Source organism: Anabas testudineus, chromosome 10 (assembly GCF_900324465.2).
Source record: "Anabas testudineus chromosome 10, fAnaTes1.2, whole genome shotgun sequence".
Classification (NCBI taxonomy): Eukaryota; Metazoa; Chordata; class Actinopteri; order Anabantiformes; family Anabantidae; genus Anabas; species Anabas testudineus.
Genome location: NC_046619.1, coordinates 12802986 through 12818722, shown reverse-complemented (window position 1 = coordinate 12818722; position 15737 = coordinate 12802986).

Below are 15737 nucleotides of genomic sequence, written 5' to 3'. Positions count from 1 at the left end.
TGGATTGTCTCTTCTGGGTTATGAGTAATGCTGGTGTAGGCCCTGAGGCATGGCTATGACAACAGAGGTAAGAACAAACATTTTTACCTCCTCTGAGCCTCTGCACTGCATCCTTGGCCGGTTTAGTGCATACAGGGCCCCCTGCAAATTCACTGTGTGATACCATTGACACAGATTATGGATTTTACCTGCTTAAAAATATGCTATGTGGGAGCGTGGAAATGTCAGGGAAGGCACCCAGGCTCTGAGATTTACTGGGAATTTATAGATCACCAAATGCTGCTCTCTAAGGAGAGAGACTGGGAAAGTCCATGCAAGAGGCTTGTCAGAATGCAACCACTGTTTCCCATTTCACCCCGAGCAAAAACTGATATCTGGCTAATTTGCATATACATGTATTTGCACAGATCCAATCAAACGTCAAGGTGCCAACACAATTCCAGGATTCAAAGCAGAATACCAACCAGTGTTTCAGCTGTAACTAATACCCGTAGCCCAAGGAAGTGGAGGGGAGGGCGCTTTATCTTTGTAACAGATAACATTTAAACCACAGAGGGGTTTTAAGCAGACGGCACATACTGTAGCAGCTCGGGTCAGGTCACTTGTTCTTGTTACAGCTGCAGTGTGTCAAGCAAGTAGAATGGATTAAGGGTGGACACGTTATGCTGTCGTGCACCATTCAGTACAATAGGGCATCTGTTTATGCATGTTGATTAATTCTTAATTAATTATTTGTACAACACATCATATGTCTGCATAATATATGTCTGATACACAGGATTTTAACATTTGCATGGTAGATGGTAGATTTGACCAATTTTGGATCACACCAGGGTTTCCTGGTGAAGCTCATGGTTTTATTGCGATAAGAAGTAATGCTGACATCAACACTTCAATCTCTGCATAGATGTTAAACCCTGTGTGACCTTCAAGGAGTTTTTTGGGAGTATACCAGAAGCCAGGGACCACAAAAAACAAAATATATCGCTTGTTAAAATCACATAAAATCAAAGTGTAATGATTGTAAGACATTTCCCCCCCCCCCCCCCCCCCCCCCCCCCCACTAGAAATACAGTTAATGAAAACGGAGAAACACAGAGGAAGGAAGGGAAATGGAACAGAGGTGAGTGAAGGAATACATTAAACCCTGAATGGAGAGATAGAGGAAAAATATTCCTCATTCACAGCCTTCAGAATGTGTTATTAGGGAATGATTTCAACAGGCTCTTAGTAGCTCTCATTAGATGGTGTATCAAACCAGAACAAAACTCACTTCTTCCTAACTATGTGGAGGAAGTGGATTGGAAAATTAAATGGGGAGAGGAGAGTGAGGGAGCAGTCTGTGCCACGCTCTTGTCACCGTGCCCCTGCTCCCACTAACAAGTCAGCTCAGTTGACTTGCGCTGAAAGTCATTCACATGGTCTTTAATTTCACTTCACTGATTGGAATTTAAAGCCCCGGAATATAGCAAGGAAGACGTTAAGATTATCTAGTCCCTAAAGCATGTGCTGAACATTTGTTTTTTAAATTGTGGTACAGTACGGGCTCAAACCAAGTCTTTTGAGTTTGCAGCCCTAAAACTTCACAAACTTTACAAACTGGGCTTGCATTGGCTGCTCAGTACTGTACGAGTGCCTGTACCTTCTAAAGAAGTATATATTTATATACTGTACGCTGCAGATCAATAAAAGCAACATTTCATTAATCTTGACATGCTGTTCTTGCTTGATGCCAGATGCTGGGGACACAAGCTGTCGGAACAATAGACATGCTCTCAATGCTTACTTTCCCCTTTTCCCGTTTTTTCTTTGTTTGCACTCCCAAAGACCGCATTACATCTGTCAGCAAGATATGATTTACATAAACATCAAACTGTTCTTCTTAGTATCTGTCAGCGAAACTCTTGAGACTTGCAAAAATATTAGCATTTCAAGGTTGCGTTTACACTATGTTCTGTTCTATGTATGATCTGTTTTGCATATACTATTTTTATGTGTTTTTAATTTACAGTTTTACGGCTGCTTATGTCTCTGACCAAAGCGAAAGTGCTGAGGTTTTAAGCATGAAATTAAGCATCCATTAAATGGGAATAACATCGTTTGTGAGATTGTGAAACAGACAACCCCTTTAATACAAACAGAACAGAGTTAGGATGCAAGAAATGCATTCAAAATGCATTCAGCTGGTTATAAGAAAATCAAATGAAAAAAAAAAAAAAAAGAAATATAAACATTATTGCAATTCACTTCCCCTCAGCAACTGCATGCAATCACATCTTGAAATAGAAATTACACCTCGGACACGAGCGTGGCCATTTTATGGATTACTTCTGCCACTGATTGTATATCATTCATGTAAGTGGACAGGTTCTGCATGATGGAACCGTTATTAATGATAACTGTATGGCAATTTCATAATGTTTGTCTACAGTAGGTATCTTTTGAGTGTATGCTTGTGTTGATTTTTGTGTGGACGTGTGCACGCTTGTGCAAATCCCTGCACTTTGTGGACACCGAGTGTTACCTTTGAAAGAGACAAAAGTGGCACTCTTGATGCCATTTGCATGATTAGTTGTTACTGCTAAATGGGGCTGAGCACCGGCCTGATATTACAGTTGTACAGAGAGAAGCAAATGACTTGCCTGATTGAATTTTTTAACACCTAAGGAAGATGAGTTTGAATAACACACCTTGCATTTCTGGGAATGCTTAATCTGCTCCTGTGTTGAAAAGCTGCATTGTGTTGGTTGTTGTTGCTTAAATCTACTTCCAGTGTTACTCAGTCTTTCTTCTGTTTGCTGTTGTGCAAGCAGGACAAACTTAGAAACACGTACGTATATACCGAAGGTTAATGCCTCAACTTCACCCTGTTTTTCCTGCCAACTAAAAAAGCTGTCTTACAGAGAATACTGGCCCATCACATGAGTAATACCTGAACGGACCTTCTCCTGGACCTACAATATGTAGTCTCCTGATCTTATATCTTAAAGATTCCACCTGAGGTACTGTATACATAAATATTGCCTTTATATGTGGTATTTTACTTTGCTCAAGCGTAAGGATCAATATTCTATGAATTTTTAAGAGAGTATAGCTCCTGGAATAGCCTGTGACCTGTGGCACTGACAATCTCATTTTTGCCTTCAGTCATCTTCAAAACTTCAAGTCCGAGATACTAAATCTATCTTGACAAGACACGGGCAGGTGAACCTTCGTGTGTCCAGTAATACCAGAATTCATATGTGAAAAATCATTGAAACAGTTGAATACTGCACTATATTTTAAATTGATCGTCTTTCTTCCGACCTAATTGGTGGGCAAAAACAAAGCAGATATTCTACAACCATGTGGCACTGTTGCATTTCCAGCTCGGTGCTGTGTTCAGACTAATACAGTGCTGATGATAGACCTGTAAAAAGGCCCACCTCTTCTGTCGGTAATAGAGAAATGGTGGAGTACAGGGCTTGATTCAGTTTTACACTGTTACATTTAATCAGGAGTGAACGGTGAATACAGAGTGTTCGTTTGCAGAGTATTAGGACAGGGTAGAATTTCAATAACTCCGGTTAACTTCTTAAATTCTTTCCATGGCTGACCACTGCACATGTTCCTTAAAATGAAGTTTAGTAACAGTTCACAGACAGCAACTGGCACTGCTGTGATTTGTTTTTGACTAACACCGACTTTACACAGACTACGTAATTGCCTGCTTTGCATTTTATGGAACTTTTTCTATTTTGAGCCAACATCCTCAGCTGACTTTATGCATTTAGTTAGTAGTTTCTTTTAATGCTGAGCATGTGCAGAGAACATTGATTTCAACTGTAACTACTGTACCCACTGCAGTGGAAGTGTTTTAACTAAGCAGTATGACCTCTGATTACTGAGATTGACGCCTCTGAACTGATGCGCCTTAATTTAATGCTGCTATCAATGAAGCGCCCTCAGTTCTTGCGGCTTCGGTTTGTCATGAAGTAAATGTAAAAGAAAACACTGAATCACTATGAAAATATATTCTAGATGGCGTCTATTTAAATTCTACGCAAATAACAATCAAATCAACATTATTGATTCAATTTCTTAACTTAAAAATAAAGAAGTGGCAGTTTTTTATTAAAATGACCTCAAGGTAACTCCAGACACTGGCAGGTGAGCCTGTCCATTTTGTTGGAATTAAGGCCAAGAGCTTTTTGCCCATGATTTCCAAAGCTGTGGGGCAGGAGCTTAAAATGAGTGATTTTAATATTTCTGATGTTGTGCCCAAGTTGAGAGTTAAGCTCCAGCATGGCCACGGTTCTGAATACGAATAATTCTGCCTTGATATGGATTTTGGTGGCGTTTAAAGGAAATGTGAACACAGTGTGTCTGTTTTGGGATGTTGGGCCAATAAGAGCAAGGAAGAACGTTCAGAGGAGCTCAAATACCTTATATTCGTGGAGCTGCTGCTGAAAACCTTTTTTACACACCATACGTGAACAAAAGCAGGCTCAGCACACTGAGCATTACAGGACGGGTGTCTGATAGTGGGAACGGAAATCAGTCTGAAATTTTATGATAACCCTTAAAAAATTATTTTTAAGTTACCATGACAACTGAAATTCAGGAAAAATTCTCATAAAAATAATTCAATTACAATTAAAACATGAAAATAACCTTGACAACGAGTCTTGCATCACACACATGATTGAATCAACTCAGTTGTCAACTCGTGATAAACAGTTCTAAGCTGTCAATTATAAAAACAATTCAAAATTGAATCAAATTTGAAGATGGCTGACAGTGAATTCATTGCACGGATATGGTTTAGGAGTCCTGTCTTCCATCTGCGGTTCACTACCATGATTTGGGACTGGACTGCATTAGTGTAGTCAAAAATAGGATCCACCTCTCAGAATTTGATGCTGTCTGAATTTCCTGTGACACATGATTTCTAGGCCTTATCATCAGCTCAACCTTTCTGGAGTTTCCTTGGCGGGGAGAGGTAATACACGTTGGGATGGGTTGGACTATAATCCCTCTGGATACAGTGAATCTACATTGGCAAAAGGACAATAGTAATGATATTCACCTAATCTCCCTTGACAGATTCAGGACATGCTTTTCATTAACACAAAAGTGGATAAGAGAGCAATAAGCACTGTTTCAGAGTTTACCTAAATCCTTTAAAGCTAACTGAGATTCACATTCTGGTGTCGCCTGTCTCTGTCTGCTTGGGCTTAAGCCAATGCAGGTACCATATTTACAGAGCTCTTTGACATACTTTCTAGGCTGTATTTTTCAAGGTGCGACTACAAACAAAAGCAGGGACAAAGTTGATTTCACAGCTTTTCGTGTAAACCCAAACCAGAGTTGCTAGAGAATAAAGACTGTTCAAGATGAAGATGTTTAAAACAAAATGTTGTGCCTCTATTTTACCCTTTAATGTGTGCTTTTGAATTTCGGAATTGAAATACGAATGGCAAAAATTGTTATAATGTCTTTATTGTTAAGAAGCTGTAGAAAGCTTTCCTATTTCAAAGAAATGATGATGTTTCTTAATGCGCTTGATATCTCTATAAGTATGTCTCTATGTAATCTACCTTCTCACATGGCTGATGTTAAATCCCCGAGTATAATAAACATATGGGGATGAAAACAATCATAAGCTGATCTCACTACAATATGATCTTATTCAATTTAATTAACTGGTTCTAGTCTGTAAAGCACGTCCACACGGTCAAAACCATTCTTTCATTTTCCGAAAAAGACGCATCAAATTGCGCTGTCAATCATGTTTGTTAAGAGCAGGTGTTTTGCAAACGCTGCTCTATCTCATTTTGGCGAGAAACTTTTCCGTTCTTGACGTCTGGAGGAAAGTTAATCGGAGAAATCTCAAAAAAGCCCATTTCTCTCTGTTTACATGAAGTGAAAAAAAATGGTGTCAGCGGAGTTTCCGTTCAGATTGCAAAGGAGGTAAGAAGAGGGAGGATAGCACTTATTTTTCTTTTTAATTAGCTTCATCTGAGGAATTATCCAGCACTAATATAATGGCTCGATTCATCTCCCACACCATCTGGCACGAGAGTGGTGTACCTCTGGAGCTGATTGCTTTCCCCCGGTGCTGTGTCGGGGTAATAGGCTGTTCAAAGGCTGCTCTGGGCTCGGACAGCTGAGCAGAGGTGGGGCAGGAGCAGCTGGCCTTGGCGCCGTCACCTGCTGCCTGTCAGAAGGCTTTCAAATATGGTCCATCCATGCCCTAAGTGTATGTATCTGTGTGCGTGCGTGTGTGCTTGTGCACACGTGCGGCGTACTTGAGAGTGAACTTTAAGCAGGACATACATTTTATCTTCTTCTTGAAGAAAAACTGGAGAGAGAGAGAGAGAGAGCACATCATCAGAACCCTGTTGAACATCTGGGAGAGGTGATACAGGTGACAAATAAGCCTTGGTGTCTGGAGATGACACCAGCAGTTAGTTTGCATTTCAGCTCCTCACATCAAGTAACACATCCCAGAAGCATCTTTAGCTGCATGTTGTTTTTTGAGAAAGTGAACTTAAGACCTTGTACTTGAAAACTTTTTTTTTTGACCTTGTCAAGGTCATTCAAGTTTTGGTTGAAATGCTACGTATAGTTGACTCTGAGGTTCATTTGACTGTTATACAACATCTGGTTTAACATCAGCAGCCCTCAAACACCATCCCACAGTGCAGTCCTCCCACAGTGTCTCTGCATCACCAACGCCTGTTGAGTGTGACCTGCTTTCAGTCACAAACCTCTGGTAGAAATGCAGTTAACTTCAACTTAGAGAAAAATGTATGTCTCTTTCATTTGTGGAATGAAAACTGACAGCGACTCTGATGTCACTAAACTGAAGTTGTGCTAATGGATATTTCTATTTTAAAATTGGATTGGATTACTACACGTACTGTGACGGGTATCACTCATAGTGACAAATCCACATTAGGATTGTCACCTCACGCTGCAGCTCTGCCGAGTGTTGTGGCCTTTGTTTGGCTTTTCATTGTTTCGCTTTTAGAGTCTTGGCTCAGTCTCAACACTGGAGCAGGATTCTAGTAAAAAAAAAAAAAAAAAGAAAATTCCACAATATGGTACGTGCCCAGCAGAAAACAAAGCTGACAAAATAAGCGACTAGTTGGGGAATGACTCAGTTTTCCTGTAGCCATCCAATAGGCTGTTGGAACGTCCAAGTCTGTTGATGGGTGATACTGTTCAAGGGTACCGCCCTGTGCTAATCAAGTACAACAAATACTTTAAACAGACAACACAAGTAAAACATGTAATATAATTGTAAGAGACATGTTGACTGAACAATGTTAAGTGCAGGAACTGAGTGTGAGTGTCTGCATAAAGGGGGGAGGGAGGATATGGGAAACGTGGGGGTTATTGAGGGTATCTTATCTAACAGTTGAGCAGCTTTATGGCTTCTAATAGGCACCTTGTCGTATTGAATTGTAAATATGGAGCGCCATTGTGCATTAAGAAATGTGTACATCCTCTGCTTCATTTACCAGATGCTAAGTCATGACCAACTCGTTTATTACGCTGAGCAATCCACAATTAAAATGAAGAGAGGCTCACAAGGAAAAAGCCATTTGCCTCAGTCCAAGCTGCACTTACACACCAGACACAGATTTCACTGTTACTTGAAAACTTCCCATGCGTGGAGCACATTATCATTTGATTTCCATCCAGAGTTCTCAATTAAAATGATACAGAGGTTGCATTTATTACCTGAGCTCGGGGCAATTTGCAGGCCATTAAGCTCCTACCTGTATCAGTGGAGATGTTTTCGAGGTGAACATCTGGGGTTGAGGAGGCAGAGCATGAAATGAAATGCCTCTGGCTCTCTCTCTGCCGTTTGTCCAAAAAAAGGGCCAAAAGGTATTTGAACGGCATGCATAGTAAAGAGCATGTTTCTACAGGCTGCGACAAATTGGTCGGGGACATGAATAGAAACGGAAAATTGTCGATGAATGATACTAAGTTTATCACACGGTCACCGAAAATATATATAGGTATCAATTGAGTTGTAGTGATTGGATGCAGGAACACATTATAATATTATTCCTATTTTAGGGAAGGGGAGGAGGAGTCTCGTTGCATGGATTTGGCTTTGAAACAGCCTGGACGTGTCACTAGTGAACACTTTTTATTACTTTCTAAATCCTGACGACCTGTAAAAATGCAAAGTGTTCCTTGATGAATTCCCCATAAGGGATCAAGAATCTCTATAAAACTGTAATTGATTTCTGTGCCTTGGAATAATAAAGACTTGCCATGAAGAAACTACCCTTATGAGACTTTTTAAGAATCAGACCTCATTACACCTTGGATCTAATGTTTTTCTCTGAATCATAATTTAAAATACAAACTGCAATTATGTTGCCTAATGATATAATGTAATTTGGCCGGCAATGTAATAAAAAGTGCAGTTTAAGAGACTTATTCACTGGAATTCTGTGATCGGGTTCTCATATGTATTCGTCGTGCATAACCTGCACAGTATGACATGAAACTGAAATGCGGTCGCTAAAGTTGGAGGTAAGAAAAAAAAAAAAGAAAATCATATCAGATTTTCATTTCAAAGGTTTAAATGCTGTAGTGATTTGGGCCGGATGAACTTCTTTGAGCAAAGTATTATTCTTGTAATAAGAAAAATAAGAATTCTTCACCTACAGTATAATGACGGAAATGTATTAACATGATCTTTAAGCTCCATTTAAATAAATGTTTGTGCTGCCTCTAAATATTCAGAATAATTACGACTGTATGCTGAGGTTCACCTGTCACGTTTATAGAAAGCGTGATTTGAATGGATTAGAAAAACTCAGTAATCATTTTTATCTGTCTGACTTAACTTTTCTCATTACTTTTGACAGCATGCTGTCACAAATAAAAATTACATCCACTGGTTTCCTTTATATAGGAAGCATAAGAAGCAATATCTATGCAACGAGCTGTTTTATCAAGTGTTACTGTGCTTGCTATAGAGTACTACCCTTTAATCTTCAGTTCTTGAAAGAAGTGAAAAGAATTTAAAAAAAAGCCTGTCTAATGTCTTTCGTGAAAAAAAAAAAAAAAAAAAAAGAATAAAAAAATGATCAAAACCCGTAGCAAAACCCACACTTAGTGCAGGCCAGCTTTGGTGTGTCTCTTTTCACACTGTTGTGAATAATAACATTGCTTTGTTGGGGATTATAGGTCCTTGCTACAGGGTGTTCCAAATATTTTTGCTTGTGACAGACTGAAATGGCTTTCAGTTTGTCAAATAACCGCAGAGTTGCTGTCTAAGTCATGCGGTGAACATTTGAAGATCACATTCCTCAACACTGCGAGGCGGCTTGCGTTAAGAGAGCCTCAACACAAACTAGCTTTTCATTTCTGTTATCATACTCCAACAGTATGGGAATCTCACTGGAGATTTGTGTGGTACAAGTTGTATTCTAGATGATATGCAGTAATCAGGCCCTTTGAGTCTCCTTCTGTCTTTCTCCCTCTTTCTCTCTCTCTCCCTCTCTCCTCAGTCTGTCTCTCCTTCTTTCCTCTGCCCTCACTAAAGCTGGTGAGCACTCAAGTTTTGCAGTGTTTTAGCATTACATCATACCACATGGCACACTATTAAGCTTTTGGGAACTGGGAAGACAGCCCGTGCCTTCAGATTTGTCATAGCATTGAGCTCCATTGTTGCGCTGAACAGATGAATCGCATGCTGACCAAACCAAGCACTAAGCTAGAGGAAATAATTAATGCACAGTCCTCTTTTGTTTCCTCTACACAGCACATGGACAAGGGGTGGCACCGAGACTAGTTGTGAGATTTTGTCCCGTTTGTGTCAACACTACACAAACGGGAACATATATTTATTTTACAAAGGCAAAGGGCATGGCCTCCATTCATCTATCCCTCCATCTGCCCATATGATATTCCATCCAGGTACGATGTCATGGCGACGCTTAGTTATGCAGTGGAATTTATTGTCTGCACTGCGGCAGATTACCATTGCTTAACATGCCACACAGGAGACTTAAAGAGGCAGCACTTTTCGCAGTGTTGCATCCTGCTGGCAACTATGTTGGAAAGCCTGAGGCATGCTGGGAAGCCTGGTCGTCATGCATGGTTTCCTACGCTGTGAAGGACATAAGGTATATAGTAGAGTGCAGGAGAAGAGAAGGGGAAGATTGAATGCGATGAAATGATTCACTCATTCGCTGATTGTCTTTGCAGTATATTCTGATTTTATTAACTGTTGCTTTCTCTTTTTAGCATTTTCCTGACTGTATCTGATGTTCTATTGTACACACTGGCCCACTTTGCCACTTTAATGCAAATTGAACATGTGAGCTGCTCTCTAGAGAATAATTTTCTTTAGAGCAAATGTTATGTGTCAAGGGCAGTCAGGGGAAACATTAGGTTATGTAATGATCAGGTGTAAAAACTCACTATTTACAAGGTCAATGACTTGTGTTAAATTCACCCAAAGCATCCTTCATATCTGGTAACTTGTGTGTTAGGTTTTAGTATTCCTCCCAACTCCCTCCTGTAACAAAATACAGATTCAACTTAAATTATTTAACACCTCTGCACGTCAAACAGGGATATCAGGCATGAGCCTTAGGATGAATTTGAAGAGAAAGTTCTTTACTAAGCTAAAGGCTATGTAACAAAAGACTTAGACTACTCTGAGAACAAGAGATTTTCCTGCAAAAAAAAAAAGTGTAGTGAGATGAGAATTAATCTTTTGAAGTTGTTATCTGCATGCATACGTTATCAGATTCAGACACCAGGCTATAGGACGATAAGAAAGGTTCGGCTTTTGTCCACCGTGGGCAATCCTCCTGGCAATATGGCTGCCATGTGGGTTTTGTCTGTGTGATGCTGATTGCCTGGGGTTAAGCAAGAAACAAAATGTTCTAAAAATTGATTAAATCAACCCTGGTGTGCCTCTGTTCAGATCCCATCTGTAGGTAGTTATAGACTATTGCCTACAGCTGAAACACTGTAGCAGAAGTGTTCAGTTTTACAATATCACTTCCTTGTACTTGCACATTATTACTACTTTGGAACGTCCTTTTTCGTGTCACATCCACATAACTGCTATTTTATTCCTGCACGTGTGTAGAGTTACGCCTGTACCCATGCAAAGTATGTTTGATCTAACCTGTCATTCGCTGTCAAGACCCGCAGTATACGTATGGAGGATTGAAAGTGATGGAGAGAGTAAAGAAATCTGATGTTTTTTTACAGAATTTTTTATTTTCTCTTGTGTCTGGCGGGATGTTGCTGAAATAGCAAAACCTCTATTCCAAAAAACACTTTTTTGTAAAATGTGTTAAATAATATAATAATACATTGTGTATGAAGGGTTTGGGATAATAGGTTATTTGTTAGCATTTGTTTATTGCTCTCTACAACATATATACTTATTAATTGGATAGATGGATTTATGTCTACTAAGTTAAATTATTATTGTTAGCTAATTAGCTAATCTGATGAGTCATAGACATTTTCACCCCTCTCAGCGAATCCTGAGAATTTCCCTTGTGTTGTATCGGACTTGCTGCTTTTCTTAATGCTTGTGGTTTCTGTACTTGCAGTAAGCTAATATATTTATCATTTAGACCTGAGATATACTTGCATAAACTTGACCCGGTGCATGCAGAGCACTCAACGTTTGTCCAACCCAAGGCCTTCTGTTATGGCCCGGGATGACAGATGCAGATATGGCAGTGCTGTCCCTCAGGCCGTAAAGCATGAGACCTAACCTTCCTTACAGCAGAAGTAATGGCCCGCACCTTTAATTGTCATGGGCTCTTCATCTTCACTAACAATAGCTGTAAGAAATGGGTCTGGATCTTGGAAGGAACGTGATTTAGTTCTCGAATTCCTAAGCAGCAGTAATGTGCCCGAGAAAAGATCATATGGGGTACAGAGGTGTAGCACACACAAGCGATGCTAGATTATTTTTTCTCTTATTGCAGATTTATCTGAGGAAAAACAAAGAAGCAATAAAATGTATACTGTGTGTGTCCTTCAAGGAGCTAGAGCTTGTGTTATTGAAGTGGACATGATGTGTTCTGATGTATGGATGCTGCAAATGCTTAGAAAGTGAGTTGGACAAGAGCAAGTTTGGCGCTATGGTTGTGTCAGTCAAAAAAAAAAACAAACAACACATCTCATTTAAAGAACTGGGCTGTTTGCGTACTGTATGTGATCTTCTTCAGGTTTTTGATGTTTCCTCATTATTCCATTTGATGACAACACAGCATTTGATGCTCAACTTTCAAAAAGTCTGTTTTTAGTGCTGCATTTCTTTCTTCAGCCTTCTAAAGAGGCGAAACTGCTGTGGAAATAAATGTGCCATTGATGGGTCACTGGTTTACTGTGTGAATTACACATAAAATAAGGAATAGACAAGTGTAGTTACCAAATTAAAGCATGTTCCCTGGGAAAGTTGAGGCCCATTAAAATGATAGATTGCATGGTGTATGCAAAGGGATCTTTTACACCCACAAAACAGTCTAATTGCATTCATTCCTGTGAGAAGTCCACAAATGTTGAATCTAGATTCTCAGGCGTACTGGCAGCAAGCTGGCAGACAGCAGATGACTGGCTTCAAACGAGTAGCGAGGGGGAGGGATGTAAAATCTTGACAAACAGTGAGAGCCGGTGTCCACATCATCTCTCGCCCCTGACAGGCTTCCCCATGCATGAATTCAAAGCTGGTAAAACCATGGCTGGATTCATTTTGATCTGACATCCATCATGTAGATCAGTGTTGTGGTTTCACTGTACTGTGTCCACGACAAGATGTTTTGGCAATTGGCCCATGACATCTGTTAAAGCCAGTCAAGAAAAACTGTGTCCAATTTGGCATTTCTGTCACAAGTTATTGTTGGCTTTTTGGCTCTGAGCACCGTTGATTCACATCAGGATAATCACGCAAGTACCAAAATTATCCCACAATGCAACTGAACGTGTAAAAAATGATTAGGAATTGAAAATTGAAAACGTATAAAAGTTTTAAAGAATGTGGGCTATTTTCCGTCTGTGAATCGTCTTCTGTCGTCTTGATTTTGGAGGCTGCAGTCTGCGGTGCGGTTGCATCAGATTGTGTGATTCTGTAATACATTTCCAACTTTCTTCCCCATATCTGTATTGTTTCTTTACTCAGGAGATGGTTTGCAAATTGGAAAATTAGAAGGGACTGCGGATTTTGTTTTCTTTTCATTTGTCTGAAGGAACCAGTAAAAGCTTTGCAGCCAGTTGCCTGGGGGAAAATGAGTTTTGTTTACTAGTTTAAAACTATTAGGAAAGAAACCACACGATATGCTGCAATATTAATGGTGACATGAGATACAGACTGCACGCCTACACGTCTAAGGGAGTTCTTTGATGGTTACCACCGTAAACCAGTCCTGCTTGTACTCATCCAATCAAAAGTAAGTCTGTATTCTTTTAACGCTGATGGTGATATTGAACCGGTTAGCTTTCCATTACTGTTAAATTGTGTCTTTAGGTGTAGAGCTGAGGCTGAACCACTCAAAGTCTGTACCATGCTGTATGGCTGAAGCATGGCGGCACATGTGTGGAAGGTGTTAGGCAGATGGGATGTGTCTGATATCTCTCACTCAACATAATGAGACGAGAACGAGCTTCACCAATCTTAGAGCTCGTCTGATGGCGAGAGACACAATGCCCACTCATACAGGAGGGGTCTTTCCCTTCTTCAAAGATAATGAGATGACAATGTATTCAACTATCATTAGATCGACACAGGGCTCGGATGGAGGGAGAAACGTTCCACAGCACTCGTCTGTTGCCTTTGATCAGACGAGAAAAGCAACTGTCATTCTTTGTATCGGTGCTGAACTCATGAAGGCTCGGTTAACCACTTTATCATCGTCACTGTCACCTAAAGGCTACAGTTCGTAGCGTAGTTCCCCAAGCAGGTGATTTCTCAATATGCTAGATATTGTCCTGCTTCCATCGCGATGCGTCAAATCTGAGTCTTTGTCTCAATTCAATCGCTTGACAAAAGATTGTTGCGGTACAAAATCAATTTTCCATCACCTGGGAAGAGAAGACACAACATTTTGCCTGACATGGCACTCCATAGCAAAATGTCAAAAGTGCCATGTTAACAGGCTTATTTAAGCAAGTCTGACGAGACAATCTTACTCTAAGTTGACAGTTTGTTGTGGCACTTGTAGAGAGATCTATCTTGTCTTTTGTCCCAGTTGTGAAGATGATCCCTCGCATGCTGTTTTCTTTCTCTTTTTTTTTTTATTCTCAGTCTTTCTTAGAACACTGTGTTTTGACAAATAAACCATCCAAATCCTTTTCTTCAGGCATTCTTCCGTGAGCATTAGTCGAACCGACCTGTGCTGAAGTTCTGAGACTGTATTTTGACAGCAAACAATTATGCAGCATTATGATTTATCAGAAGAAAATAAGATTGATGAAATCTTAAATTCTGTGTGTGTGTGTGTGTGTGTGTGTGTGTGTGTGTGTGTGTGTGTGTGTGTGTGTGTGTGTGTGTAACACATTCCTCTTTGTAATCCAATGATTTGGCATTTATGAAAAACTTCTACCGCTGTTGAATCCAAAAATATTTGTAGACATATATAAGCAAAAGAAACCTGGTGAACATACTGTATGTAGTCACAACCAAACAATCAATATAGTGCAATGTTTGTGACTCACGCTGCGCTGTTGCACCTTTCTCTCATCACTTTCCATCGCTGTTCACTGTCACACACACACACAGACAAAAAAAAACAATAAAATATGAGGGAGAGCTGCTCCCTCACTTCTAAAAAAGAAATATCAAAAAAAGGCTAGAAGCAGAGCGCAAAAATAGAACAATCTGTCTACATTTGTCACTCGTTTGTGAGGGATTGTTAAAACTTTTGTGACGCCAGAATCTCTTTAAAACCTGACAAATCATCTTTTTAAGTCAGAGCTCATCTTGTTCGCAGGCTTCACGCTCCCATTAAAAACTCAGCGAGATGCTCATTTGAAAGTAAGAGAAGGAGACGCCTTAACATCCAATTTCCCAACATTTCATCATCATGTCTCAATAATTATGCAGGGTTATTAGCTCAAGTATTTGTCCTTGGCATTCTTAATGCTGGTTGACATTTATTATGAACAGTAATGCTACTGGAGATCTTTGATTTGCCGTTTGCCGTGGTAACTGTGGTTCGGATCGTCCTCTGCAGTGCAACAGCTCCCTCTCTTGATAATTTATGATACAATTACATCACCATGAAGGAGCATACAAAATCTGTGTGTGTGTGTGTGTGTGTGTGTGTGTGTGTGTGTGTGTGCATGAGTGTGTGTGTTTGTGCAATACTGGTGAAATAAAATTAATACTTCTAAGCTTAACACTCGCTAACAAAATGGAAGGAATTATATTTGGATACTTTGCATATTTCTATTACAGAGTACATGAATTGCACGTTGCAGATTCTCAGTCTCTGTACTAAAATCTCACAACCCATTACTAGCTGTATTGTTTTGTTCCACACTGGATGCACAAAATCTATTTTAATTTGTCTCAAAACTTGAAAATCATTCGCCAATTAGTCTGTTTCTCGTTGCCCTCATCTCGTCCTTTATACTGTTTCTGGATTGAAAAAGCAGAACTCGGTGAGGGACAGGACATATCTTTTATTTAATTTATTTCAGTGATAATTTGTAGATCTCCTTAGTGTATAATAGTTTGTTTGCTTTGA